We start from the raw sequence: 14,922 nt of genomic DNA on the forward strand, positions 1-14,922 counted from the left end.
CATTTCTTTGAGGCAGTGTGCAAAGACTTGCAAATTGAAGGAGACAGATGAAATGTAACAGAAGTTCCTTGATATGAACATGTAGACATAACTCCCACGCCTCAAAATCCAAAAAAGCCCAGCAGCCAGGCACCACTAAATTGGGCTTTGCAAGTTCCTCCATTACAATCACAAAAATTCCAGAGGTAATATGTTCCCCACCCCTCCAACACCTCTTGTTTCTCAGGTTATCAGGTTCTTGGATTCTGATGACTCTCACCCTAGAGGAAAGCAGCCTTAAAGTGATAAAAGTGATAAAAGCAATAGAAGTGATAGGAATGAAAAAGACTACTACCATCTGGGTTCCCACTTATTGCTCTGTCATTGGAAAGATTTATCAGCTGATGCCTCCAGGTACATAATAAAGTGTGTTAATGCTATCTTGGCCAGTGGATTACTCCCCTGAACATCTTAGCTCTATTCATATCTGTGCTTTCAATTGCATGTGTAATTTAGAGCAAATTGCTGACAATCTCCCTGTTCTCCACTGTAAAGTTAAAAGTGTGAGTTTTCTCATTGTGCAGCACTTTAAAGCTTTATGGGTTACAAATTCTCTGTAATCAATTATTGCTAGAAAGTTGAAATCATGTGCACATTTATTGCATTTGTTTCCTTCCCTGTTAATTTCATAAATAGTATTAAAATTCATGCATTAATTCCATCAATTTTAATAATTTCCCATTATTTTATAAATAACAGATTGGGAAATTTTATTTTATTTATATATATATATATATATATAGGCAATTGGTGAAATGGTATATATAAGCAATTTATTATTACTTATAATGGAAAATTATTAAATTTACATATTCAGTTGTCTTTCACCTTAAAATATTTAAACAATAATTATTCATGCAATAAGAATGACAGTGAGACTAATTCTTAAATTTTCCTTATGCCTTATAGTTTTAGTGTCATGTATACAGTAAAATAATTAGATCTTTAAAATATTTGGCACCATATTTCACTGACCACATATGATCAAATTATATGGAAAAAAATATATATTTCACAAATCTTTATAAATCTTTCTGATTACAGAAAATTTTACCACATTCTTCCTGAAATCACTCTTCATGGGACTGCTTGTACTTTATGGACAAAACTGTGTGCAGGAACAGAAATTGGAAGAAACATTTATTAGTAATTATGGTAACCAAAGTTTCCTTCATATTGTAGTCTCTCTAGTAGAATTTCCAGACTCCCCCAGTCAGAGAACAGAAGCAACAACATAGGATGGATCCTACCAATTTCAGCTTTGAGAGATATGAACTATTAATGAATGGTTATGTTAGCGTTCAGGAACACATAATCACGAGAAATGATTATATGCAGGTGCTTTTATTGAGGAGCTCTGGGTGTCAGGGGTACAGACCCAAATCTGACTCCAACATAGGTTCAGGATGGATATGCTTTTATATTTTATCGTTATATAACTTTCATGTTAATTATTAAACTTACATTGTTCTATAGTATACATAGATTTCAGCCAAGCATGGCCACCTTAGACTAGGAACATGCAGTTTCTCATTGTTCTTCTTATGATTATACAATAATTATTTTAATTACTAAACAATCATTTCAGCTAGCAATTATACTACTTACACAGGCAAAACACAAGGCTAAACATTTCAGAGTTTATCTTAGCATTTTCCAGGGCACCACTATCAGTTACAGAAGATTATTTGAGGTCACTCCCTTGGAATTAAATAGCATTTATGATATAAAATGATACTCTTCCATATATGCTACAATAACATCTGTCACAGATGTTCTCAAAGATGGAAAAATGTAACATATTTGTATATTTGGTTCCATTTCTTTTGAATTATATAGCCTCACAAGGAACAATTTTGTTCTCTAAGCAGGAAATGTCTCTAAACACAAAATCTTTCTTGGTCATCCATTTTCCTAAAGAACAAAATCATGTCTTCTGCCTCTTGCATTAGAAAGAAATAGAACATAACTAACCTCAAATTACACTCCTATTCTCAAATGCATAATTCCACTCTTAAAGCTATACATTTTTCATAATAAATGTGACCTACAAGTGAAGGAAAAAGTATTTTTATATGAAATGAAGATGGATTTGCCTTAATTCTGATGGCTGACTTCAGTGAAAATAAACTTTCCTGTATTTATTTGTTGCCTGAACATGTTATTCAACTTACCTATAAAAAAAGCAGAATGCAAAGAGCATAGAGGATCTTCAGGTTCTACAAGGCCTTTGATTAGCTCCACATCCCTAAAATAATGTCTGTAAAATATAGAACCAAACATGTATTTTTCAATGCTAATAGGCTTATATGAGCAATTTGTGAGATTAGGCACAACATTTCAACAAAATCTGTTTTACATGTTTTCTGTGAGTGGAAATGTTAAGAAATCTTTATTCCTCTCAGTTCACAGTAAGAAAACAAAGCATAAGCAAAGCTTTTCATTTGTTTTTTCTGCAATAGTCATGGTCAAAGCTCTATACTTCTTCATGCAAAGTTGGTAACTCATTAACCAGGCAAGGCAAAAACACAGGCAACAACTCTTTTTACTTTTTCTATATTCTACTCTTTCTGGCACTGTCATTGCCATCAGTAATTCCACAAAAGCCATAGCTCTGATTTGGCTTTGAAAGGGTTCACATTCTATGAATTTTCTGCCTAGCACTATCCAATTGACAACTAAATAATGTAATGAAAGTAGAAACATATCCTGAAAGCCCTAGGTATAACTGAATTTTATTTTAAGGTGTTTTTTCTCCTCATTTATAGGGCAACCACATTAAAATTTTCCTTTCATTTCATTATACATTTCATCAGTTTAAATGTGTTTAAGATAAAATTACTATTATGTTATGCAGTATTTTTATCCTTCTGCAAGTAAGTGACAATATAGGGAATAACAGCTAGTGTTAAAGCATAATGAAAAGAGAATTATTACAATGTAAGGGATTTCACACCACTTCTTTGCTAAGCACATACATTTGTCTAACTTTTAGGAGGTCTGAAATAGAAAGGTTGATTTGACTGCCTTTGTTTTCCAAAATGGAAGCAAAATAAAAATCTATGTATCCATTAAAAAGAGAAAGTTATTGATAACCCTATTGTTATCTGAAATCAACTGATCATTTGAAAGATAAGTGGTACATCCAAATTTGCCTGTCTTCCGTGGGGACATGAAATAACAAGTGAAGCAATGCCTTTATAATGGTATTGTATTTTTTACTATTGAAAAAAGTCCCTGACAAGATTCAGTCTATAATTTGGAGACGCTTTCAAGAATTTACTGAAACTAGTTTTTATTATTGAATATAGATTTTAGTGAAGGTAGGAACCTAGGAGGTAAGGAGCTATGATACATCATTGCAAACCATACCTGAAACTGTACATTTCTGGAAAGTTTGGAATTTATTTGTGTATCCTTGCTGGCAAAAGTAAAATACACAAAGAACAAAATAATCAGATAATGAAAATTATTATGGTTTTTTATTCCAGGAAGAAATTAGATCATATTCCCTTTTTCTTTCTTGGAGATTGAGCTTGATAGGCCAGGTAGTTGTGAAGAAAATTGATATAACATACAAAAATAAATGGACTTTCTTTCTGATGCAGTTCTTGGCATATTAAAAAATTTTGTTATTTTCATCATTCATTTCTGAATTGTTGCCTATTTAATTTATTTTCTTCCCTGTGTAATAAAAAATTCTAGCTTAGCATTAAGATTTTCTGAAAAAAGCTTTTTCCAAGATTTATTTTATTTCTTCCATGTTGGAGGGGGATAGGGGGGAAATCAGCACATGATATGAAATTCTTTTCCAGTAGTCCTATTGATATTGCTATATATTTCACCATCTCCAGATAACTTTGGGGTATTTTGTCACAGGTTTATCTGGTTTTCAAAATAACACAGAACAATGCCAAAACTTTATCAGAAAGATTTAAAATGGGTGAGATGGAACTCAATCTTCATTTGGCCACTACTGCAAATATAAGGCTTATTTTTCTTCTAAAGAGAATATTTAAGGACATCTTAGATTACAAAGCCCCACAAAAATTGTATGATCTCATTGTGAAAGACAAGAACACCTTAAACATCTAAAGAAGCAAACTCACCTGAAGCATTCAAGATTTAAGGAACAGAACTCCTGGAAATACCAAAGGGCAATTCTCACTCTATATTGCACAGCCACAATTTACCAGGAAGTTATGCATATTTTTTATAGTGATTAACTTATGTTCTTTTAGGCTTCCACATGAAGAAGAGTTTATCCTAATGTCATCCCCTGTCAATTGAACTTGAAAAGGACATACAAGCCCTTACTTTCTCAAACATAGAATTTTATAAAAATGCTAGAAATTTTTGTATATTATAAAAATATATTTATATTATTTTATAGCTTGAAAAACAAAATATAATTGAGATTAGTGAGGGGCTTAGTTTTTGATTTCTTTACTCACTTCCTTCTTTTCCAACAGCAAATGTCCAGGGAGAGAAAAAACAAATATCTCTTTTTGGACTGCTCTACCATAACAGATTTTGGTTTACAGTACACCCCCACACACTCTTCTCTCCCTCAGTCTGATTTCTTTATGTGCCTAAGGACAAAACTGATATCCCAATCTTAATTCAGGAAGAAATTTTCCTCCTCTAAAACAGACCAAGTGATTTTTTTTTTAAGGATTTTAACTCTCTCATGCATGGAATTTTAATCTAGGTCTAGAACATCCTTTTTTAAGGATTTTAATTCTCTCATGCATGGAATTTTAATCTAGGTCTAGAAGCTCCTTTGTAGATTCTGCTACATTTAGGAGGATGCATGAAGGATATGAATCTATATTTAAAATTTGATGCTTGAATTTTTAATTTCATGAACTGATTAGAAATTGAGACAAACGTCACTGTGATTCTTATAGTGATATTAAAAAATTACTCGAATTTCAGGTATGTAAAGTAAAATTGTGAAACACACATATATTTCTCAGCATTCCACATTTAGCAGTAATCTTTCACAGTAGCTTTCTGAGAGTAAGTGACAAATAATGTCTTTGACCTCAAGTAAAAACAGATAAATTCTTTGCCACCATGAACAGAAAATCTGTACACCTGTGAATGTGTGATACTTAACAATTTCATGAAGGTCCTTGAAAGAAAATGGATTTCTTTTCTCTGATCTTACACTTCTTTAAGATCTTTAAGATAAAAATACACTGTGGACAACTAACATATCAATCTAAATTTAACTTTTGCTTTTGCATTTAGGAGCCTCTTTGTTCTGTGTTTTATTTTGGTGAGATAGCAGAGGTGTAATTTATTTTCGACCACTTGGTATTTACAGGCATCATAATAGCCTTTCAAAAGGGGCCAGTAGAACTGATTAGAATGCATTGATCTGTGTTTGATGCTTACCACGTGCAACTTTCCAATGAAAGTTTTATCTATGAAGAGATGTTTCGGTACCACACGTGCTGGTTCTGAGCTCCGAGCACTCAGGTGGCAGGGAAAACACAGCCAACAGCTCCTTCCTCTCCTGAAGCCAGAAACCAGACTGACCAAAAACCCTGCCAAACCTCCGGGGTAGCCCCTTCACCCTTTTTTTCTCACATTATCACCTGCATTATCACCCACCCCTAGCAGGGCCATTTCAATGGAATGTTGTGACACCTAGCTACAACTTTGGTTTTTTAAGTATTGGTAGTTATTGCTTGCTAGCAACAAATGGAACAAAATTCCATGAGAGAAAGAAACAAGAAGGATAAAAACAATCTTAACTCCCAATAATGTTGTATATCACGTGATTGCATGAACCAAACACTTTAGTTTGATCTAAACACCAAATCAGTGATTTGAATGAATGAAATCACTCCCACTGGGAAAACTTTGCCCTTTTCACCACACTATATTATGTTAGTAATGAAATGATGCATTAGACATGTATCATTTTACATGTTAGACATGTTGGACAGGACTTTAAATGCAAGTGCTACAACTGATCATGGTTTTGTTGGAAGCAATAGCTCTAATATGCAGTCATTTCAGACTGCAATAAAGCATGATGGGAATGCAACAGGGTCATCAGATACCACTGTCAAATGCTTTTAGTCTTTTGGAAGCTAGACTAATGAATGTATTACATTCTGATTAATTAACTGATTAACTGGTAAGCTGATTCATTAACTGATTCAAATTGAAAGTGTGATGATCAAACTAAAAAAAACCCCAAAAATAAAACCCCAAAAAACCCCCAAGTTTTGAAGAGGTATGAAATGAGAGGTAAGTGTGATGGTACACCTGACCCCAGGTTGTAGTTTGTTCAGGTCTGACTGAGGAGCAGCAGGTCTCATGTCCCACGATGACCCTCTAAGCAGAAAAGCTCCTGACTCATGGACATGGTACTGAAAGCCTCAGAAAAAATAATTAGAAAAGTTAGATCAAAGTGGAACAAAGTACAGAACAAGACACCAGAGCTAAAACAAAGAAATCTATCTTGTCTATGCTGTTGACTGGCAACCAACTGCTTCACTCTGTAAATGCTCTGATCAGGATGGCCCCAGTTTAAAATCTCCCTGAAATGAAGCTGGACTGCTTGCCAAGCAACTCCTGTCAAGGTCTGAGAGCACTTATCTGAGACAATGAAATCCTTCCTTGCCCAGGGTGGAGAGATCCTTTATTCATGACAAATCTTCAGTAAGTAATGGATAACATTAACACTAATGAAACATCACTAATTAATGTAGCTGCTCAATATTAATAATTATAAACTTTGTATAGATAATTCCTTTAGACATAAACTTTTGTCTGAGACTAAGAGAGAAATGGACTGCACCTAGGATCCACACGAAGTTTAAAAAACAAGGGGAGTCCATTCTCTACCTCATTACTCAATGAGAGGATTTTCCTTATCTTTTGCATTTCCAATCTCTGCATCAATCACCCTAAACTCAGCTTTTCCTTGTATGTTTCTGCCATACATTAATTAATAAGGTGAGCCTTGACATCAAACTTATTGAACCATTGTAAATCACTCTTAAGCTTAGTTAAATTCCATAAAAATTACTGAACCCTGCCAAATTATTATTGCACTTCAAGAAAACATTTTACTGGTTATGTTTTTTGAGTGAGACTACACTACTACACTCATCAGCAACATTAAACATATGACATAAAATGAGAGTCAATTTAAATGTGATGCCTGTGAATAATAATAATAAAAATAAGTTTCTTCCTCTCTGTGTAAACTCCAAGGATGTAGGACCATAATAAGAAAACAAACCCTATTGTTGTGCTCCACTGTGGGGAACAGTGAGTAGTTCTTTTAAAAATAGATGATCTAGGATGAAATTAAGTCAGATGAGGCAATGTTGTATCTGAGAACTATTTATTGGGAATGAAAAAGAAAGAAAAAAAACACGAAAAAAGGTGTTGCCCTACTAAAGAGGACAAGGCAAGACAGAAAAAGAAAAGAAAAAGGAAAAGGATGGGGAGGGGGTGGGGGTGGGGAGACAGGGAGAAAAAGCTGGCATTAGTACCAGAGGGTTGGTGAGTGCTGTCAATATCCATGCAGTGGGGGAATGTGCACACTGCCTCCCGAGGAGCCTGTGCAGCTCTCGGAGAGCTCCCCAAGCACAACTCCCCTGCCATGGGTGGCCAGACAGGAGATGAGTGAGAGGGAACTCGGGCAGGAGGTCCAGAACCTTGGACAGCGAATGGCGGCGATGGGCTGGATCAGCAAAGCAGGGTTAGCGACGAGCGGCTCAGGCAGGAATGCAGGGATAAAGCAGGCAGGGCATTGGGCAGGAACACAGGGAATCAACATAGGCGGCAGCTGGAATGGGCAAGAGGGTAGGGCAGGACACAGGATGCACACAAGGCTTGGAGGTGAGCCAGTGTGCCACCAAGCACCCAGGCGAGAGGGTGAGTCAGGAGTGTGAGAGGGCAAGCAAGGGCCAGAGAGGGCAGGAGAGCCAAGAGGCAGGAGCCAGGACAAAAAGGACAAAAAACAGGTGTAGCATTTTGACTGCTGGCCAAATGCCAGTGCACTCACGAAATCAGCTATTCATCTTCCTCTGATATAATGGAGCAGAGGAAGGGAAAGGAACAGTTAAACTAAAGCTCATATGATGCTGTTGAGTCAGGGGCAGAAAGAAAGACTCCAGTCTTCAGGTGGATCAGAAGGCTCATGAAGAATCTTTATTAGCAAGAAGCAGCGAGCTTTATAGTCTCCCTCACTAAGTGGGACCAGATTGGTCTCAAAGTAGAAAACTTCTCACATTATTGGTGCGCTTTGAATAGCACACTGTGAAGAACCATAACTATAAACAATGGCTACAGAAAGAGAGACAATAATTGTTTGAATTCTTTTGTCTAAGATTCCCAGGCTCAGCCTGGGAGAAATTGTCTCTGTTCCTTCTTTAACTGAACAGAGAATATCCACACTCATAGGGCTGAGATAAGGATTAGGAGAAAATGCCTTAGGGGCGAAATAGTCTCAAAGCTTAATAATGTGTAAAGAAACCTTGTATAACAGAACTAAAAGGAGAATGATAAGAACTAAAATAAACCTCTGGAACACCTTTCCTCCCCTAGCCTCTTTTTCCTTCCCACCAACAATGTAAAGAGACAAAACCTAGAATTTTGAGTCAGTTTACCACTTCCAAAGAATAAATTCTTCTTCAGTTTGCTTAGGTATAGGACCCTCTCCTGACATACCACAGGAGACAGTTTCTCATGGTTTTAATTTTCATGAATAGCAGCACGCCTGAAAATCTGCAATCGTGACATCCCTCCCATGTTTTGGCAGTCTTCCCACAACTGCCTCTGTGGATCACTGTCTTATGGGATGCAATTTCTTAAGGATGAGCTGTTCTAGTATAGAAGCAAAAGTTTTCTTCTATCTCTGAAAGCAAATGTTCTCTTCCTTGATTTCTGGAAGCAAATGTTCTCTTCTTCTATTTCTGAAAGCAAAAGTTCTCTCTTTGTTCAAGTCAATCACTTCTTTCAACATCTGTATTGTCCAGTTCTCTTCTGAGCTGCAGATGAACGCTGCATCCCCCCATGCACTGCATGAATTACAGGCAAATAGTCTGGTGTATTATATTCTCACCTTAGCCTGCAAAAGGTTTTCAGTTCTGAAACCACAGCATCTTCTCTCCTTCTTTCCTCTGGGCTTCAGTCCCTCCTTCTTCACTGACCTTGGTGTTATCCTTTTGTTTTCTTCGTGTGCCTTCACTTTTTCTTTTCTCTGACTTGGGAGAAAATTGGCATTCATTGATTTATTTGTTCTGAGATGGAATTCTGCAGCACTGAAAGAGGTTAATCTTGCCTGATCCTCTAGGGGGTGTCTTTCAAGACATTCTCTGCATTCTTCACAGGCTGAAATGCATGTCCTGCAATTTTCCCTGGTGACAAGACAACCCCGAGTATGTGTTTCTAAGGACTGGGGTAATTCCCTCTTGGGCTCCCAAAGGCAATAGATATGGTTTAACATTTGTGAGTTTTGAAGAGGCAAGATTTGGAGCCACCTGTAACACTCAGATTTGGTGGTTAGTGGATCCAAAGGACCAGTGTAGCCCCAAGCTGTCCAACCACATTCTCCCTTTCAAAACATCCAGTCCCAGTAAGGTTAGTGAAAACTTCCCTACTGCCATGATAACTGTGACTCTTGTTTCCTCACCTGGTAGTATCAGACTGACTGCAGCAGTGTCTGCTGACTGTGATACCCCCAACGCATTTACTCTAAGCAAGGACCATTTAGATGGGTCAGCTCCATGAGTGGCAACATCCTGCTTAGTCAGGGCTGACACCTGAGCCCCAGTGTCAACTAAACTTCTAGTAATTTTTTCTTAAGTCTGGCAGTCTTGTCAGTAAAATGTCTCTGGGGCCTTTTCCAATATGTCTGTGGAGACACTGTCCATCACCCTTTTCAGGATTCCCTTCCACCCACTCTGCTTCCAGTTTAGCCTGTCTTGTGGGCAGGCGATCCCATCCACCCTGACTGGTTTGGCAGGCAGGGGGGAATTCTGGATGATCGACTTGGGCTGAGATGGGTATGCCTCCCCCCACGAGTCTCAGACCTGCTCACAGCTACTTTTAAGGGTCCATATTTTGCCCAAAATTATTTAATTCTTGGGTGACATCTCTCCAGGTCCAGACCTTGTCTCCCTGGATCGGGGCATTCCCTGCAAAGGAAGAGGTAGTACCTTCCTGAGCAGCAGTGACCTTTTCTAAGGGTGCTAAAGTCTGTGTCCTTCCCTGCAATTGAATACTGACTGGTATTTTAGAGAGTTGGGAAGCCCATGAATTAGAGGAGTCATTCTCTCAGCATTGACTGCGATGGGGGATTCTTGGAAGGGACTAGTTCACAGTTTGCCCTCTGTGTCAAAGACCACAGTGCCCAGCAGTCTCCACTGGTGAGGAAAACACCAGGACCCCAGTAACCCTCTGCTTCCTTCTCACTGGGCAAAATTTGGTCTCCTCCGCTTAAGGACACACCAAACATATTCAGTTTTGGTTTTGTGGGGGTGGTGACTGAATTCACTTTTCAGTTTAACAAGCTCCATAGCTGTAAAAGACACCCCTTTAGTTGTTATAAGGGGGCCTGATCCTGATCATTTTCATATGCGTGCTCAGTTTTTATGAAGGGTCTGGATCAGAGAGGCAGGTGAGTGAGCGGGTGCTCAGGCAGGAGGGCCAGGACCTTGGACAGAGTCACGGCCGGGATTGCGACCATGGGCTGGATGGGAGAGGCAGGAGGCTCCGGAAGGAATGTAGGGATGGAGCACACCGGCCTCGGGCAGGAACACAGGGAGGCAGGACAGGCAGTGACTGGGATGGGCAAGGGGGTAGGGCAGGACATAAGATACACATGAGGCTTGGAGATCAGACAGTGCCCTGCCAAGTGCCCAGCGAGTGGGGGAGTGTGCAGTGAGCGAAGACAAGCAAGGGCAAAAGAGGGCAGAAGAGCCAAAAAGCAGGCTATAGCCAGGGCAAAAAGGACAAGAAAAAATCTAGGGCCAGGGCAAGAAGCCAACCTCAGCAGACAGGAGCCAAAGCAAAACACTAGACACAAAAATACCCCCAGACCCAAAAAGCCCTGACTCAAAAAAGCCCCAAAAAGCCAAGACTCAAAAAGCCAAAGCCAAAAAGCCCCAGAGCTTGTGAGACAGAAATCAAGATTAAATTGGCTCCTCACATCCATGCAGTTCCAGCACAGGAATATTTTTTGAAAACAACAAAAAGCACGAGCATACAGAGATAAGAGACAGAAAATATAACTGAAGTTTTCTCAATAGTCAAGTATCATTAGGAAAAAAAAATAGCTAGTTTTCAATATACTAAATCATTCAAAAAACAAAGAAATTTAACATTTTCTTTTCTTACAGTATTTCCTTCTTATCTCCTAGTAGGCATTAAGAACTCAGAGGAAACCAGTGTATGTGCATCAGCTGATAATCTCTTCCATAAGCCTTTACATAAAATTATCATATTTATTTGAGATAGTAAGTCTATCCAGATGCATCAGGTTCCTCACAAGAATTGCCTGAATGTGAAAATCAAAAACCCTTGTGCTGAAGCACCCAGTACTGAACTTCTGACTTTCTGTTATTAACAATCTCAGCAAGAGAGAGGAAACATTTGAATATGCAATTGTTTTATAAAGGGGGATTTCCCTGGCTTACAGAGAACTACTTGATAATCTATTTTATGTCAAAGAATCATTGAATCATGAAATGGTTTGGATTGAAAGGGACTTTAAAAGTCTAGTTCCCACACCCCCTGCCCATGGCCATCCACTAGACCATGTTGCTCAGAGCCCCATCCAGCCTTGCTTTGAACACTTCCAAGGATGGAGCATCTATAACTTCTCTAGGAAACCTGTTCCAGTGCCTCATCATTTATTTTAAGTAATGGCTTTGTTCAAGTACCCTTTGTCAATTTTTGTAACTTTGATCCAGAAATATAGCACAGTTACATGATTGTTGAATTTCTTACAAATACTTTCCCTTTGTGGAACTCATTAACACACCTGGTTCTAGGATGTGATCCACATTTTCAAACTATTTGTTTACTCAAGTAACTGCCCTCTTGAGAACAGTGTGGGTTTTGGCTTTTGTCAGACTGGATAGCAACAGAATTTTTCATCAGATTAAACCTAAAGCTGCACTGCAAAGAAAAAAGATTTATGGCTGTCTCTGAAAACATGAAGACTTAAGGGACTAAGCAAGGTCTTAGTCATCCTGGTAAATTTGAAATCATTATTAATGGAGAGACAAGGTCCTTAATAACCCTCATGGTCCTGCTTATGCTGTAGCTACATAAATACTTTCTTCAAAAATATTACCTGTATTTGTCATTGAACATGAAGGACGAAAATATTTTTGACACCATATTTGGCATGTTAAATCATAAGCTAAAGACCTGTTATTTTAAGCTGTAGACTGTAAATATATTTTATGCTACAGAATATAGAAATATTAAAATATTCTACAAAATTAGAACTCTATGTTTGAGTATTATTGCTAATATTTATTCATAAAGATACCACAAGCCCTATGTACAGTAGGGGAATCCCAAAATGGGATTGTGAACTGAAACACTTAACCGACACATCTAACATTTTGGCTCGGCATCACTTGTACAGGTTATTTCAGAAATGCATTTATCAGTTCATTTATGTTACAGGAAAAGGTGTTTCAATTAAATTGAGTAAAACCATTTTAATGGATAAATTGGAGTGTCTTGCAAGAAAGTTGTACTTCCATCACTTTGTAAACATAACTGGTAAAATTTCTTCATGTATATAAGCTCAAAGAAAATAGAGGTGGAATAAGCTGCCTCAGGATGAGTTCCACAGATGTAGGTGTCATTACACTGCACCATAAGGGATTAATTGGCAAGAAATGCTGAGCCCAAATGATTCCAAGAGATCAGCCCAGCTGCAAAGAAGAGCTGGAGTTTCACAGATGAACCAGAGCTAAATGTGCACTGAAGGACTTCTCACCCTTTTCAGGTAGACACAAAGTTAAATATGTAAGTGAAAGGACACCCATCATTGACAATATAACCTCCTATGTTTTGCTAACTATATCTAGTATGTCATATAAATAAGGGGGTTTTTTATATGTAGAGTGATCTGTTAGGAATTAAAATAAGATTAGCAGGTTTACCAGCATAGCCTTGCAGGCAACAGATTTAAAGAAAATTCAAGAGCACAAAAGAATGGTAAACAATGTTGTTTCTCTCTTTAATCAGGTATTAGAAAGCAGACAGTTGCAATGAAGCCATGGAGAAGTATGGATTACTTGTCTTTTACCCTATTTAGATAGTCAAGGGACTAGTCTTACACAGATTCCAGGCAACTGGAAGCTTCTGCTTCTTTTCTGTTTTGCTTTGAGATTACTGAATTTTTCCCTCTTCCTTTTGAGCATTGATAATACCCATGAGTGCCCAAAAAGCTGCCATCTCAAAAATCTAGTTTCTCTTCGTTTTTACTATTGAAAACTGCTTTGAAGTAATGAAGGCAGTCTGAGGAAGAGCACTTTTTGTTTGCAACAATCAGCTGCCTGTATGAACCGTTGGAGAACATTGAAATTGCAAGTATCTGAAGTATTAGTACAGTCGGTAGATGGAATTTATTTAAAGGCTAATATCTGAATAATTGTTACTAACTTACATGTGCCCGAATGACAGTCAGTTGTAGAAAAGCAAATCAGAGAATTCCACCTATTAAACATTATCCGTAGATTTTTATATGGCTATTCTTAGACTTAAAAATCAGGCCCAAATTTTGTTTATCATCATTTTTCAAAATACAGCTATGGACCCACAAATTTCTACAAGTATTAAATTATTGTTCATGCTTAGAAAGGCACATGTAATAATGAAGAAACTCAGACACAGGTTGTTGATGACACAGGTATATGTCAAGCCTAGGAGTTCAAAGCATCTCCTAATTTTTGCATTGAAGGATAGCAGAGGCCAAGGAAAGTCATGTATAGAAAATAAATTAGGAGTTAGGCATACAAGTCTGCTCTCATGACTCCAAATTGTATGTTTAACAGCTATGCTCTCCCTCTCCCTAGGCCCCTGAATTTGTTTAAATTCTTTGCACCCAACCACCTGAAAGAAATTCTGTCTGCATTGAAATGCAGCTGAACTCGGGCAGAATAAGAAAACATCCACTACAACATGTTTCAGAGACTTAGCCCTCTGGCACATGAACTCAAATTAACTCTTACCAGCACTTTTATTGCTTCTTCTTGTAATTCCTTCTCCAGGCACTATAAGGGGATACAAATTCTGCTCAATTGACTTGTGGGGTTCTTTTTTCACTCAATGTCTTGACTTCAATGTACAAAAACGAGCACCTGAACTTTGCCTTGTAGGCCAATCATCATGTTAATCAACTTCTGTGAGGAGCAGTTGGGCATCTGTATTTTGAAAATGAGAACTGCATGTCTGCGTTTGGAACAGGATTTGAGGAAATACTGGGGAAAGTGAAACTGTGGTATTTACAGACCTCCAGATATAAATGGAGTCTCTGGCACACTGAGGAGCAGCTACATTTCTACTGAAGTTGGTAAAAGCTAGCTATTAATTTAGTTTCTCTTGGCTAGTAGGATATAGTCGGGGAAATTTTACCTTTTTTTGGTTACCAAAGTGGGTCAGGACCTTCAAGCACTTTGACCTCCCTATCATACACTGTTCTCTATTTTTTTTACATTACTGGCACATTTTCTTTGTTTTACTCATTAAAAACATTTGATCTCTTCCTGTCTTGCAGAACTATGCAGCTTCTAAAATGTTCCTATTTTCTAGATTTATATATTTCACCCAGATCTTCTCACTTTCTAGTCTATACTTACCCCTTGCTTCATATCTATAACAGAT

This window comes from Haemorhous mexicanus, chromosome 2 (genome assembly GCF_027477595.1).
Source record: "Haemorhous mexicanus isolate bHaeMex1 chromosome 2, bHaeMex1.pri, whole genome shotgun sequence".
In the NCBI taxonomy this organism is placed as follows: Eukaryota; Metazoa; Chordata; class Aves; order Passeriformes; family Fringillidae; genus Haemorhous; species Haemorhous mexicanus.